This window comes from Silene latifolia, chromosome 9, assembly GCF_048544455.1.
Source record: "Silene latifolia isolate original U9 population chromosome 9, ASM4854445v1, whole genome shotgun sequence".
NCBI classification, from domain to species: Eukaryota; Viridiplantae; Streptophyta; class Magnoliopsida; order Caryophyllales; family Caryophyllaceae; genus Silene; species Silene latifolia.
The window spans coordinates 95,200,089-95,215,753 of record NC_133534.1 but is presented as its reverse complement, the minus strand read 5'-3'; positions in this window follow the sequence as shown (position 1 = coordinate 95,215,753).

The window sequence follows — 15,665 nt, the reverse complement described above, 5'->3', positions numbered from 1 at the left end:
AGGAAATCATTTCCATATGAAGGATTTAGGAGAAGCACAACGCATATTAGGTATCCGGATCTATAGAGATAGACCCAAAGGGATATTGGCATTAAGTCAAGAATCTTATGTTGATAAGATTCTTCGATGCTTCAGCATGGACCAATCCAAAACAGGCTTGGTAGTGGGACCATATTGAGCAAGTCTCAATCACCCACCGAACCCAAAGATGTTAAACGCATGAAGTTGATCCCTTATGCTTCCGCCGTTGGATCAATCATATATGCCATGATATGCACTCGTCCATATGTCACGTATGCTTTGAGCATGACGAGTAGATATCAAGGAAATCCAGGTGAGAGTCACTGGATTGCCGTCAAGAACATCCTTAAGTACTTGTGATGTGACCATAATTAGCGCACATTTAGTCCCCTAATTGAGCCTATTTTGCATACTATTATAACATTCTATGGCCATTTTATCCGTCAAAACCTTCCTATTTGCTTTTCTATCGCATTTCATATGTTTTGTAGAAAAGAAGATAATAAGGCGGAAATTCCCGTCTTTCGTGCATATTTGGAAGCTTATTGATGATATTAGACGGACTAGTATGAAGAGGAAGCAAAGACTAAAGACCAATCTCGCAAGAATAAAATGGAAATGAGCAAAAAGGGAAGAAAAGAAGAAGAACCATCAAAGAACAATCCGAGCGGATTGTACCAAATCCGCCCGTCTCCACTTTGAACAATCCGAGCGTCCTGCTCAGAATCCGCTCGGATTCATTCACCAGAATCCGCCCGGATTCTCTTGAATCCGCTCGGATTCCTTTGCCAGATTCCGTCCGTCCCAACCCCAATACGCACGGATTCCTTCACAGCATGATTTCGTCTTCTCAAAGCTTCAAAGAAAGACTCCCTTCCTCCGAAAAATACCGGAGTCTCCTTGCTCAAATCTCAAAAGTGTAATTACTAGTTTAGCCCTTAGTTAACCCTAATGCATCCACCTAATTTCCACTATAAATACCCCATTTGTAAATAATTAAGGGGCATCTCATATATGTTGTTTTTGGGTAGAAAATCCTTCTTTAGATTAGATTAGGAGTAGATTAGAATAGATTACTCTTTAATCTTTCCACAAATTACACATTAATCTCTCCTTAATTATTGTTCAAGTTTATCATTCAAGTTTATTATTGGGTAATTGAAGATTATTGGGTTATTATTGGGAGATTGACAACCTTCCATCAATCATCAAGTTTCTTCTATTATTCTTTGCTTTATTATTTGGATCATCTCAAGTTTGGTATAATTCCTTTACTCTTTAATCTTTATTGTTCATTTCTTCATTCTATTATCATGTTTATACTTGTTGTGATGATTGACACCATTAATGACATGTTTCCCATGATAATGAGTGAGTAGTTTCTTTAGCTAGGATTAGTGGGTAATTAAGGGAAACCAACATGGGATTGATTCATGCTTAATCTAATATGTTCACATGATTAAATTGCTTGCTTGTTGTGATGTCGACTTTATGCACATGTTATGTTTGATGAAATGCTAAGCCTATGAATCCTTGCATTTACAACCATCTCTTATCTACTCAACTTGACTTGTAAGATATAAACCAACTCGAGTCTTGTTAGACCATGCATAGAAGTTGATTAGGAGGAAAGTAAGTCGACTTGTAGGTGTTGTACAATCTAATCGATTCGGCTCCGGGACCCAACTCTTCCTAAGAACCGTAAGATATAACCCAACTCGGTTCCTCCACAACATTAATTGCTTGCAACCTTGTAAACATGTTTGTATGATCAAAACCATGAATCCCCTATGAACCCATGACATCCTAGCACCTTTAATCAATTGTTTACATTTCTTAGTTCATTGTTTGCTCTACTTTGTTACTTTCATTAGTTTAGACACAACTACAAACCCAACCAAATTGTGACGCTAGCATAAATTGAGATAGATAGACTTAGAACCCAAAGCACACCGTCCCATGGATCGACCTCGACTTACCGCTAACTAGTAGTTTGTTGAGTATTATAAATGTGTTTGATTGGATGAGTGACGACATCGTCCGGATCAACTTGCGAAGGACTAAGGATTCTGTCTTAATGTTTGGAGGTGACTCTGAGCTCTGTGTTAAGGGTTACACGGACTCCAGTTTTCAAACAGATAGAGATGACATGAAATCACAAGCTGGATTAGTTTTCATGCTCAATGGTGGTGCCGTAAGCTGGAGAAGCTTCAAGGAAGCTGTGACTGTGGATTCTACAACGGAGGCTGAGTACATAGCAGCATCAGAAGCTGCCAAGGAAGTTATGTGGATCAAGCAATTCTTGGAAGGGCTAAAAGTAGTACCTACCGTCAATGATCCCATTACTCTATATTGTGACAACAATGGGACAATCTTCCAAGCTAAAGATCCCATGTCTAGTAATAGATCTAAACATGTACTTAGAAAATTCCATGTAATTAGAGATTTCATCGAAAGGAAGGAAATTGCGATTTTTAAGGTTGGGACGGATGATAACATTGCTGATCCGCTCACCAAGCCTTTATCGCAGGTTAAACATGATGGACATGTCGTGTCCATGGGACTTAAACGCATGCCAGTTTTATGTTAGATTTTGATATTAAATAAAAAAGTTGTTTTATTTGTTCATATGCATAATCACATTTGTCTTTTAATTTTTTCATTACTTTGTCATATTCAAATGGGTTGTAAAGACAAGATTGAACCCCATTAAAGTGAACTAAATTGACATAGTAATCGCCCATAGTCATTTGTATGAGGTGACGTCTCGAAGTGACTAGAGTGTGATGCGATTGATGGCAAGTTCAAGTGCCATAGAGTCATAACAGATGACTAGTCGATCACATAGGCAGACGGTTTGGAACACTCTGTCGGGCCTAATGACCGCTTATGGAGTTCTGGAAAATTATATGGCCTGGTCGTGGCAAGAGCTACTGTAGTATTCTAATGAGTCGATTCTTTTGACTAAAGACTGTTCGCTCAAGGTGGCACAATTTCAGAGTAACTTTGATTTATGTTCCTACGACCTTCGTAAATGGGGTTAAAAGGGCTTATTTTGGGTTATGATGAGTTGTGGCTAGTCGAAGGGAATAGTGCGATAGGAATTGTCCACCCCCTTGTCAGGGTTAAAACAATATTTCAGGGCCACTCTAGAAGTAATGAACTGGAAATGCGTGGCCACGCTCGGAAGGTATCTATGGTAGATAATTCCGGTCAATCAGTTGTTCTCCAGATCGAGGAAACCACTCTCGATATGATCACTTGCAAGTACGACCTGAAAGACACCTTGCATTGAGTGGGAGATAGAAATAGGACAAGAGAATTGATGACGCACACTTGTCGAGGACAAGTGGGAGATTGTTGGAGTGTCCCCGACAATAATGCGATCACATTGTTGATCATATTGAGATCACATGTTTAAATCTCATATTAAGAATACATGAGGGAAAGTAATACTTGTTAGTCAACTGGTCCACACATATCGGTAATGATTGGTGACTAGAGTTTGACATTACTTTGTCGCATTTACGGTGGTGATCAGTTGATCCCCTAAGGTCATACCTATAGGGTAATGCTCTTAATTGATTATTTAATTAATCGTATGTCGATACGAGTTAATTAAATTGCTTAAAATTGACGGATGATTTTGTGAGTAAAATTACGTATCTTATTGTAATTCGATTAAATAAGATACGGCCTAATAATCGAATCGTTTTATTACCTAGATTAAATTATTGTTTACGAATGATGGGTGATGTCGTCGGGTCTCCCAATCAAACACATTTATAATTCTCAACAAACAACTAGTTAGTGGTTAAGTTGAGGTCGATCCATGGGACGGTGTGCTTTGGGTTCTAAGTCTATCTATCTCAATTTATGCTAGTGTCACAATTGATGGGGTTTGTAGTTATGTACTAAACTAATGAAAGTAATGAAGTAAAGCAAACAATAAACTAAGAGATGTAAACGATTGGCTAAAAGTACTAGGAATCATGGGGTTATAGGGGATTCATGGTGTTGATCATACAAATATTGTGGAGGAACCGAGTTGGTTTATGTCTTACGGTTCATAGGAAGAGTTGGGTCCCGGAGCCGAATCGATTAGATTGTACAACACCTACAAGTCGACTTACTTTCCCCCTATTCAACTTCTATGCATGGTCTAACAAGACTTGAGTTGGTTTATATCTTACAAGTCTCGTTGAAAAGATAAGAGATGGGTAAAAAATGCAAGGATTCATAGGCTTAGCATTTCATCAAACATAACATGTGCATAGGTTGACATCACAACAAGCAAGCAAACTAATTATGAAAACATATTAAATTAAGCATGATTAATCCCATGTTGGTTTCCCCTAATTACCCACTAATCCTAGTTAAGAGACTACTCACTTATTATCATGGTAAACATGTCATTAATGGTGTCAATCATCAGAACAAGTGTAAACATGATAAGAGAATGAGTAAATAAAAAATAAAGAGTAAAGGGTAAAAGAATTATACCAACTTAAGATGATCCAAATAATAAAGAAAAGAATAATAGAAGAAACTTGATTGATTGATGAAGAGTTGTCAATTCTCCAATAATAACCCAATAATCTTCAATTACCCAATAATAGACTTGAATAATAAACTTAAACAATAATTAAGAAAAGATTAATGTGAAATTTTTGGAAAGATTAAAGAGTAATCTATCCTAATCTAATCTAAGAGGAATTTCTAATGTGGAAGCCCCCCTTATTGATGGCTACAAATGGGGTATATATAGTAGAGTTTCATTAGGTTAACTAAGGGTAGATTAGTAATTAACAATGCTAATTGTTGAGTTGAGGAAGTGCTCCTCTCGAAAGAAGATGCGAGTCTCCTTTTTGCTAGTCTTTCAGAAATATGCGCATCCCGAGTGGAACAAGGAGAAGACGTGTTGTACTGGGCAGGAATCTATGCGGCCAAGGTGTCGGGACGCTCGTCCAGTAGCAGGGGGAGACGAGCGGATCAAGCACGGGACGCTCGGATCTTAAGGCAGTATTTTTCTTCATTCTTATCTCTCAAACAATCCGAGCGTCTTGAAGGGAAGACGCTCGTCCTGCAGGAAACGAGCTGATTGGGTCTCGGGACGAGCGGATTGGCGGACAGCTTCTTTGTTTGGGCTCGGATTGTAAAACGGACGTCATTTTCTCATCCGGACTCCTATTGGAGTGATTCAAAAGCCTAGATTACTTGTTTTTTCGATGCCGTTTTATCTAGCATACTTTCAGAGCCAAAGGAGCAACCCTTGGTTTGGTTCCGAGCAATTTCTTCTTGTAATGTCTTCCTTCTCGTCATCCTTGCTCTTAAGCCTATGATCCTCCTATATACTCTTTATTTCTACTTCCTTGGTCATCATTATTGCCTCATCTTCATACTTAGTCCATCAAATATCGTCAAAAAAGCTTCTAAATATGCACAGGAGACAGGAATTTCCGCCTAATTACCTTCTTTCCTACAAAACATATGAAATGCACTAGGAAAGCAAAATAGAAAGCATTTGACGGGTAAAATGGCTATGGAATGTTATAATAGTATGCAAAATAGGCTCAATTTAGGGGACTAAATGTGCGCAAATAATATTCACATCAAATATCCCCAAACCGAACCTTTACTCGTCCCGAGTAAATAGGTGACAAAAACTAGGACCCTTATTTAAACTAACCTACTAATATAGCCGATGTGAGACAATTAGCGGGTCTCACTCTGCCCCTTCAACTCACAACAAGACAACCATGAGGTAGGATGCCTTCTTGCAAGGCAAGGTGGGTCTTGCCAAAATGGCGTCACATCCAAGCATTAAAAGCACACAAAATCAAGTAATGGATGCATCTACAAAAAGAATAGCCACTTTCCTCATCTAAGTGGCGGAAATTATCTAAAGGGGAATCAATTCAAGGGTACACACTCCTTCATTGATATGATTTCTTCAAACTACTAAGCCTAGAAGGATACCAATAAATCACCTCCAAGTTGTGTCAAGATAGGGTACCTTTGTCCTCAATCGTTAAATGTTTTCGTCAAGAGTAGACTCCCTATGGTGTTAGAAACACTGGAGGATCACGGAATTCCCCTTCTTGCCTAGACAAGAAGAAGGGTCGTCCCCTCTCTACCATGCACAAAAGTGGATACGATGAAAAAGGGATCAATAGTATTTGAGTTTCATTTGGGAGTTTGCTTTGGTTGTTGTTTTTCCCCCCAATTTCTTGTGGCATTTGACATTTGAGAATACTTTCTTTTGCCATTTCTTTTTTATGTTTGGCATTTTCAACACTTGACAATTTTTCAAATTTTGCATTTCTTTTTGAACATTTTCAAAGTCACCCCATTTGTAGTGAAGGTGATTATATTTGAAGCTTTAGGAGTCTATTTTTGCTTCACTTTTCATTTGATGCAATTGCAAACTTTTTTTGACTTTTCATTTCAATTCTTGAACTCAAATTTTGAACAATTTTGGTGCCCATTCCCTTTTGATGACAAGATGTGGTAGAACATGGATGATGGTTGCATGGTTTCAAGGGTCACCTTAGAATAAACGGTAGCCAAGGAGTTATCATACCACAAGGTACTCTTGACTAGGCCTTAATCCATGGGTCAAACAATACTAGCATGACACATGCTAGGGTGTTTTAGAAGTATTCTAACAAGCAAAGTCTTAAGAAGAAAAAACATCTACTAGGGCCTATATACACGTGTCAAGCTTCCCAAATAAACGGTTTCGCAAAATTTTCCTAAATGCAACTATATGCCATGATGCAACTAACATTTATACATCCTAATGCATATGCTTCTACCAACTAGTATGCTAAATAATCTAAATGCAAGTCCTATAATCACATTGTTTATACCGCATCAATTAAAATAAAGCCACATAGTCATTAACATAAAGAGGAAAAAGGAGATTGGAAAGATCATACCATGCGGTCTTCAATATCCTCATGTCTCGGATGTGGTGTAATCGGTAATTGTGAAAAAGGATGGACAAACACAATATATACAAACACAATATACAAGATCACGCTGCAAAGGAAATGAACATGTTTTTGGGTTTTGCAATTTTTTAAATTTTTATGGTTTTTATGTTTATGAAACAAAAAGACATGTTTTTGTATGCTATGCTTGATCATGAGTGAGTAGTTTCCTTAGCTTGGGTTAATGGGGAATTAGGGGAAACCAACATGGAGAATGATTCATGCTTAATCTAATATGTTTTCATAATTAAATTGCTTGCTTGTTGTGATTTCAACTTATGCACATGTTATGTTTGATGAAACGCAAGCCTATGAATCCTTGCATTTTTTACCATCACCTATCTTTTCAATGAGGCTTGTAAGCTTATACACCAACTCGAGCCTCATTAGACCATGCATATAGTTGAATAGGAAGGATTAAGTCGACTTGTAGGTGTTGTACAATCTAATCGATTCGGCTCCGGGACCCAAACCTTCCTAGGGATTGTAAGCTTATACACCAACTCGATCCCATCACAACAATAAGTGCTTGCTATATAATTGAGAACATGTTTGTATGATCAACTCCCATGAATCCCCTATGTACCCATGACATCCTAGTGCCTTTAATCAATTGTTTACACCCATTTTAATCATCTTGCTTGTTTTCATGGCTTTACTTTTATCTTGTTGATTAGTTTAGTTGATCTCCTATCTCAACCCAAATTGTGACACCCTTAGACATGACCATTTACAATTGAAAATCCTACATCAATACCCGTCCCTTGGGATCCGACCTTTACATGCCTCTTTGCTAAGAGTAGTTTATAAAGTTATAAATATTGTTTTGGTTGGTAACTTTTGACGACGAGTTTAAACCGAACCAATAGTCTTGACCCATTGTTCTTATCACATGATACAAATGAGAAAATCATCAAAATCCTTGGTGATAACTTGGAGGAAAATGAAGACGACAAGCCCATTCTTATATCAAGCTTATTCCAAACAAAGAAATTAGGTTTAAGGTAAAAAAAAATGAAAAAATGAAAAAACAAATGCTGAAACATGACGATCTCTGCCATAGCCAAGGTGAATGTTTCATCTGGTACTTTATCAATTGGCTACTGATAGCATGAACTCTCATAATGAACTTGGGAAATTTCGAACTTTCAATGTAGAGTTTTTGGAGCATATGCAAACATTTGAGGGGGAAAGTCACGAGGATATTGATGATGCTTGACTAATCCCATTTAAAGACCACTTATCCATTACCCTAACCCATTATCCATAATCTCACCCCTTTTTGGCTTAATGTTCTTCAAACTCTTTTGGAAACCGTACCTATTTTATTTGTTGAACCCAACCTTGTTGTTGTTAAAGTAATTGTCAAATTGTATCCGTCACTATGTTTGTCCTTCCTTGATGATGTCAAGAGGGGGAAGTAGTATAATTATGTTATATGTGTGACCCTTTAACTCTTAGTCTTGCGTTCACCGTAATATGTTTTGCTACCATGATTATATGTTTTACTTAGGCTAAGTAATTTGACACTTTCAATCCTTGATCATGTTTTATATGTTTTATGTTGAATGCTTAAAGACCGACTAATGATGGGCTAAGGGGGAACATCACACATTTTAAAACTTGCCATCATCAAAGGGGAAATTTGTTAGACCACACTTGGTTGATGATGTCAAGCTTCATTGTCATTTAATGGTTTGCTTCTTCGTTATTGTTTTTTTTTATGGCGAGGGGGTTGAATCCCCCCGGGCCCATGCATTCCCGCACCACCACATGGACCATGTAAGCCACCCCCTTCGGGGGCTGCAGTGCCCAAGTGGTCATCGCCCCAGCTGGTAGTCGAACCCGGGACCTCTCAACTTCTGCATTTCTGCAAGCTTCAAGGTTTAACCCGGCTACCACTAGACTAACACCACTTGGTTATTGTTAATAGCATTTGAAGCTTACAAATACTCCTCAAGATGGTGCAAGAATGATAAAGACGAAGAATATCCCTAGCCTAAGTCAAATGTTGTAAACGAGGCAGTGTAACATACTCAATTTGTCAAGTGACTGCAAAACCATGCAACAGTGCAATGCACTGTGGTTTCTGATACAACAGTGGAGATAATTTTTCAACGAAAAATTTCAAGCTTACAAAATTTTACAATTTTCATTTCAGAAATCTTTTTAGCAAAATTGTGAGAGGAACATACTTTATCATATGAAAATATCTAAGCTCTTTTGGACTCAAATAAAGTACACATACTTTTTCTTAAAAAAGGGAACCTTGTCTTCATTAACTTAAGGAACTATGTGTTTTACTTTATTATCAAATGTTTTGAGAGTTGCTGAAATCTTTTCTTGAGCTTACAAATTAAATTGACTGTCCTCTTAAACATTTTTAAATGAGAATACATCTTATAACCTTTTAATCATAAAGTAAAGAAGTACTTTAATAAGACTCCTTCTTTACACACTTCTTACTCTATAAATAGCCTCCTCGTTTCTCATTTATTTCGAAGACTTTCAAGAGCATTTTATTGAATAATCTTTACAAAGCATTTCTGAGTCAAAAACATTTGTTTTTCTTTAGTATTTGCAAAAACGTTTTTAAGTCTTAAAGTCTTCAATTGTTTTCAAAAGTGCTGAAATGTCTCCATGTATCAGTTCGCTGCACTGTGACATAATGAGTTTGTTCCATGATTCTCGTGTTTAAGTCTTAATTGTAATCTCCATGTTCTTAAGTGAACCACTGAGATTCTGACTCTGTAAACTTGTGAAATAGAACTTATAAACTTGTGAAGCGGAGTAGCTTTAAGTTTCAATTGCAATCGGGGTTGGTTGGCGAGTTATTTTCATTGTAAGAGGTTTAATTGTTTGAGTAAATTTCTAAACAAGCAATAAAATAACGGTTGGACGTAGGCCTCGGAATAGAAGCTGAACCAATATTTAAAACATCGTCTTGTTTGTTCATTTACTTTTACGTTTGTCTCCTTAATATACTTATTGTTTATCTCGCCACCTTGTCTGTGTCACAAATCCTTGTACTATGACATAGACCTGTTGTTACTTTCTTGTAAACTTAAATTCGATTAGGTTTCTCAAGTTTTGTGCTTAATAGTTCTTACTTGTGTTATCAAATAATCACGTTAAAGACAAAATTTTTAAAAGTACGCCTAATTCACCCCCTCCCACTCTTAGGTGTTAATCGTTCTTAACTCTTCAATCATTAATTACAGCTAATCATTAATACGAACATAATAAATACTGTATAAATTTCCGCAAAGCATTAATTATAGTTTACTAAATATTATTATAAAACTACATTAAATAATTAAGGTGATTTGATTATAAATTTATAAAAAAAAAAAATTAATAAAAATTCTAAAACGTAAATCATTACATTCATTGCGAAAATTGCTTTCAATTAAGTATAATTTCCATTATATTTGTTGAAATATTTTTATATCTATAGACGATTAAAAGAAGTTTATCAAAATACTTTACATTTACGCAAAAAACCATTTTGATAAAGTTATAAAACTTAGTCGATTAATGCATTAAGAAAAATATATTTGGAAGAGCTGTTGAATTTATAAAAAACAAAACTTAAAGATAACTATTAAGAGATAAATTTTTATAATGTGGGAATGAAAAATTATATTGTGACAAATTAATGTATATGAGCTTTTGAGAGGGTTTAAATAGTGTGATATCAAGTATGTATGTACAAATGAATCACGAGTGCATTTTATAATCAAAATGAAAGTAATGATTATTAAGTACAATCGTGTTAAAACTGACATGAAAAAATAGAAAATATATTATATTTTTAAATATCTTCAATTAAATATGTATACATAATGTATAAAACATTGATTATGGCTAACTAGACATTAGTTTTAGTTAAATATTTTATATGTTAAATTTTAAATACTTTGAAGTTAAAGCAAAAGATTCAAAATTCTTATAAAAATATGTTTCACCATAATAGCATAACACGTGCAAGATAGAACCAAAATAGTTGAGTTTGAACCCTTTATATTTGATACATAAACATCACAGGGCATATATAAAAAATTGAAAAATGTATAAAACTATATTCACATCATTTTGAACAAATACTAATTGATTTGGGACATGTATCATGAAATACTCTAATTTAAAAACTTAATGTTGATTATTGCATTATTCGAATGAATTTTATTTTAATTAATATAATATTTAATTAGTCACAAAATTGTTTATAAAACATTAATCATGCATAAATAACTATCACTTATTAGATATAATTAAAATTGTATATATTTTATTTTAAAACATTGAAGTTAAACCTAAAGAAATAAGATTTGAGAAAGATTAATTTATTTTTATTTTGAAGTAAAATATAAATGTCTTATATGAATTAAGATGTATTTTCTTCAATTATAATAACAAAATTTTAAAACAGACCGCGCGAAGCGCGGGATGCTACCTAGCTCATATGTAATCAATACATATATATAAAGCAGAAACTTTTCAAGCGATATTAGAGAGTAACTTTTTTAGAATTCCTAACAAGAGTAGATTTCGAAACAAATTTAATAAAATTATCATAATAAAAGTAAATTTCATAATATTTTAATAAACTTATCCTAATATAAGTAGATGAAATTTATTTTAACAAGATTATTCTAATTAATATAAGTTGGTGATACTCAAAATAAACAATCTAACTAATTATATGGTATATTAATTATAATATAAACATTATTCATCATATACTATATCGAGTTAATTAAATTTTGCTCTCTTTTGAAATTTACATTTTTAAAATTACTGCCTTTTGATTTTTTTTGCTAAAATTACTCCCAAATTGCATTTTTTTCCTAAAATTACTCCAAAACTGCAATTTAAGTGACCTATTTCATCTGTTTTTGAACTTATTCCGTTTGTGCCTTAGCCAAGTTTTACTTTGAAAGGTATAATTATGTAGACAAATGGAAACAGAGTTCAAAAATAGAGGAAATAAGTCACTTAAATTGAAGTTTTGAAACAATTTTAGTAAAAAAAAAAATACAAATTAAGGGAGTAATTTTAGCAAAAAATTTCAAAAAGGGGTAATTTTTAAAATGTGGATTTCAAAAGGGAGTAAAATATAATTAACTCTACTATATCTTAAAGTTCATTTCTCACACTAACTGAAAAGTTAAATGAAACCTAAAAATGTAGCTTAAAAGATAACTAAACATTAAGAGGTGGAATTAAGCCAAAAATATTTGGCAAACTAACTGAAAGGTAGCAATTTTTTTGGTAAAATGATATAAAAGGACATAATAAGTTCTCTATATTTAATATTATAAATTGAATGAATAAAAAAACGGGTAACTTATTTTTCACATGCTACTCTTATTTTGGTAAATAATTTAGGGTTATTTCATAAAAATAATCCATCTTAATGTTGGTATGCAATAATCACTCCATCCTATCAATAATCTCAATTAAATCCAACCTAAGCACCATACCTTCTAATAACGAACCAGCTGATATTTTTTTATGTTTATGTATATCAAATAAACCAAGTATATACTTGATTCATCGCTTGAAAATATCACCCATAAACATCACATATATCAGCTACGTTGCCTAAAAACTATCAAATATTCCAACATAAACTTAAAAAAATATCAGTTGGTTCGTTATTAGAAGGTATGATGCGTAGGTTGAATTTAATTGGGATTACCGAGAGGATGAAGTGATTAAGCTAATTTCTTTGAAATAAAACCTAAATGTGAGATTTTTCATGATATCCCGACCTTCCTCATATCTAATTAGTTACTTCTTGTTGTGTTTTTTTTTGCCAATGTTTACTTATTTTTTACCCTATTATTAGCAGTTGATCTTAAGTTCAATTTTTAATTTTATAATCTTCATTATAACCAGTCGTTCAAAATAAATATTAGCAATTAGGCATTGTAACACAAGGTACATATACTCCAAAATCATGAGGAACAGAATAAACAAGTAATTGGCTCAAAATAAATGTTAGCTTTATACATAAGAATAAAAATTATTGTTAGCCCTACAATAAGAAAAAAGCAAATTAATTTGATCAAAAAGGAAAATCTATCACAAGTGTCCAACTATATCGCATTTGTCTTGAATGTAGCGAATATAAATAAAGTTTTAGGCTCAAACTGAATTTTAAATCGTGCCACCATAGGTGTTATATATGGGTAAAATAATATCAGAATTATTTGAGAAAGTTATAGAATAGACGAGTATATGACATTTAAATGGAACGAAACTATCTTAAGATCTCCCAAAGTTGAAGCGGTTATGGTTTTGAAAATTTTTACTTGCGACAAGTAGGGACATGTAATTTTTCTATTAAATACGGGTATGATAAGGCTTATATTTGTCATGTCTTATCCCCCATTTGGTATCCTTATTTTTAGGCGTCGCTTTTATTTTCATTATGCGAGATATGGTCGGGTATTTTAGTTGGTGTGGACTTTGAGAGTAAGATTCATTATCTTTTACAAATTTCACACTAAATGTATTTCATCCTCTTCGCAATGATCTTCCGTATTGCTTCTACACAATTGTTAATGCGGAAGTTTGATCATGATTTGCGACATATTAATGGTCAAAGTTATAAAAGTTTGACCTCTAAGATGCAAGGTGGAAGAGTTTAAGAAGGGGAGAGAGTATACATGATGAATTTTTTTTAATATAACTCATAATAGTATGCTCGACCAAGTGTGGTATACCGGTTACGTTTTAGAGGAGCATTAACTCCGTAAGAGGATTATCTAACGGGGAATGTCTTATTATCAATCGCCCTGAAAAATTCATAGTAGAAGGGAAAATACTTACGGGTTCCAGAGTCGGCAAAACATAGCCGAGGATAGTAATGACTTCCTCAGTTACAAAGATTCTTTTCGTTCTTAAGCAGAGAAAATATACATTGAGGCCATTCTATGTAAACGTGACAAACAGATCAGGTCGTGTCGGGTTCAGGTGTCACATATAAACGGGTCACAAACTCTTAAATCCAAATACGACCCAATTAAATCTCGTGCCGTGTTCGTGTCGATCCAGTTACATTAACAGGTCATCAAATCTCAACCCTAACCCGTTAATTTCGTGTCGTGTATTCGTGTCATGTCATATTTGGAAAGTGTAAGTATATTTATGTGAAGATCAAGAAAACTTTGGATTAATTTAGTAAATAGGTTATTCATGTGGGGTTCGTGTGTAAAGTGCTGAACCCAAGCCTAGCCAATTAAATCTCGTGTCGTGTTCTTGTCGACCCACTTACATAAATGGGTCGTTAAATATCAACCCAAACCCGTTAATTTCGTATCAAATTCTTGTCGTGTTTTCGTGTCGTGTCATTGTTTGCCGGCTCTAATGTTGTGCCATAACAATAAACAAGGGTTAGGTACAGTCACTAAATCATGTTGAAATTTACCTACCGAAACCAATTTTTATTAATGGCCAGCTTTATGTAGTTTCAAGAACGTCATCCGAGAGATTAAGGTTCTACATCGATGACAGAGACCAAATGTATCAAGGCCACAAGGAAATTGTTTACAAAGAAGTTTCCATAATTTACCAAATTAAGATGTATTATTATATATTTTGCATGGATTTTTCATGGATAAGTAGTCAAAGACTATTTCGGTAAAAAATAGATGGTGCTAAAAAAATAAGAACGGTAACTCTATAATCCAACTATATCTCTGAATGTTAGTATACAACTGATATAGTTAAATACCAAATGCCACAACGCTTTCGTTGCGTTTTTTGTTATAGGAACTGATGATTAATTTGTCCTCATCTAAATCAACTCCCGATTTTTTGTTTGCTTCCATTTTTAGCACAGTTTTACTTTTTGTTCAATTTAATAGTTTTCTATTACCCGACCATGGTAACGTAAAATAACGTTTTCAGTAGTGCCATAAAATATATACTACTAACTGACATTATTATACTAACTTGGTAACCCAACTATTTTAAAAGTTGAGATAAACTACTAAATGATGTTGTCACAGATAATACTACTAGGTGCCCGGGCATTCTACGTAATATAATCAGAGATATTGCGAGATGTCTATAAGGAGCAAATACTCTTAATTGTAAATAGTCAAGGTAAAATTATGTTGTAAGAGATCTAACATTTTCTCTCAATGCAATAAATATATATAATTATGATGCCTGCTGTTTTTTGTAACATCATTCAGTTTTACGTAGTTCTAAAATAATTTGCTAAAACTCATAAAGATATAACCCAGTTATTAAGGGTTTATATTGGTGAGCTCCACCATGTTTATAGAGAAAGCGTTTTGTATTTAATTAAAAATCGGTTGTGCCTGTAACAATGAAAAAGCTAGCGACATACTATAACTATGTCACTTGATGTTATACTAATTGATGGCAAAATGTTTATGCTAAAAACACCAATTAATAATTAATCGGTTATCATATATACCAATCACAAATTTTTTTTTCATCAATGACAACATAGTAGGACTTTTTTATCAACTTAAGATTATATTTTCACATATAATCATAATGGGAGCCCCGTGCATCGCACGGGCTTTCCAACTAGTTTTAGATAAAGCGGAAAAATAAGAGATTAAATTGAGCCTTAAAGGTTAAATTATGTTATTTTGTTATTGA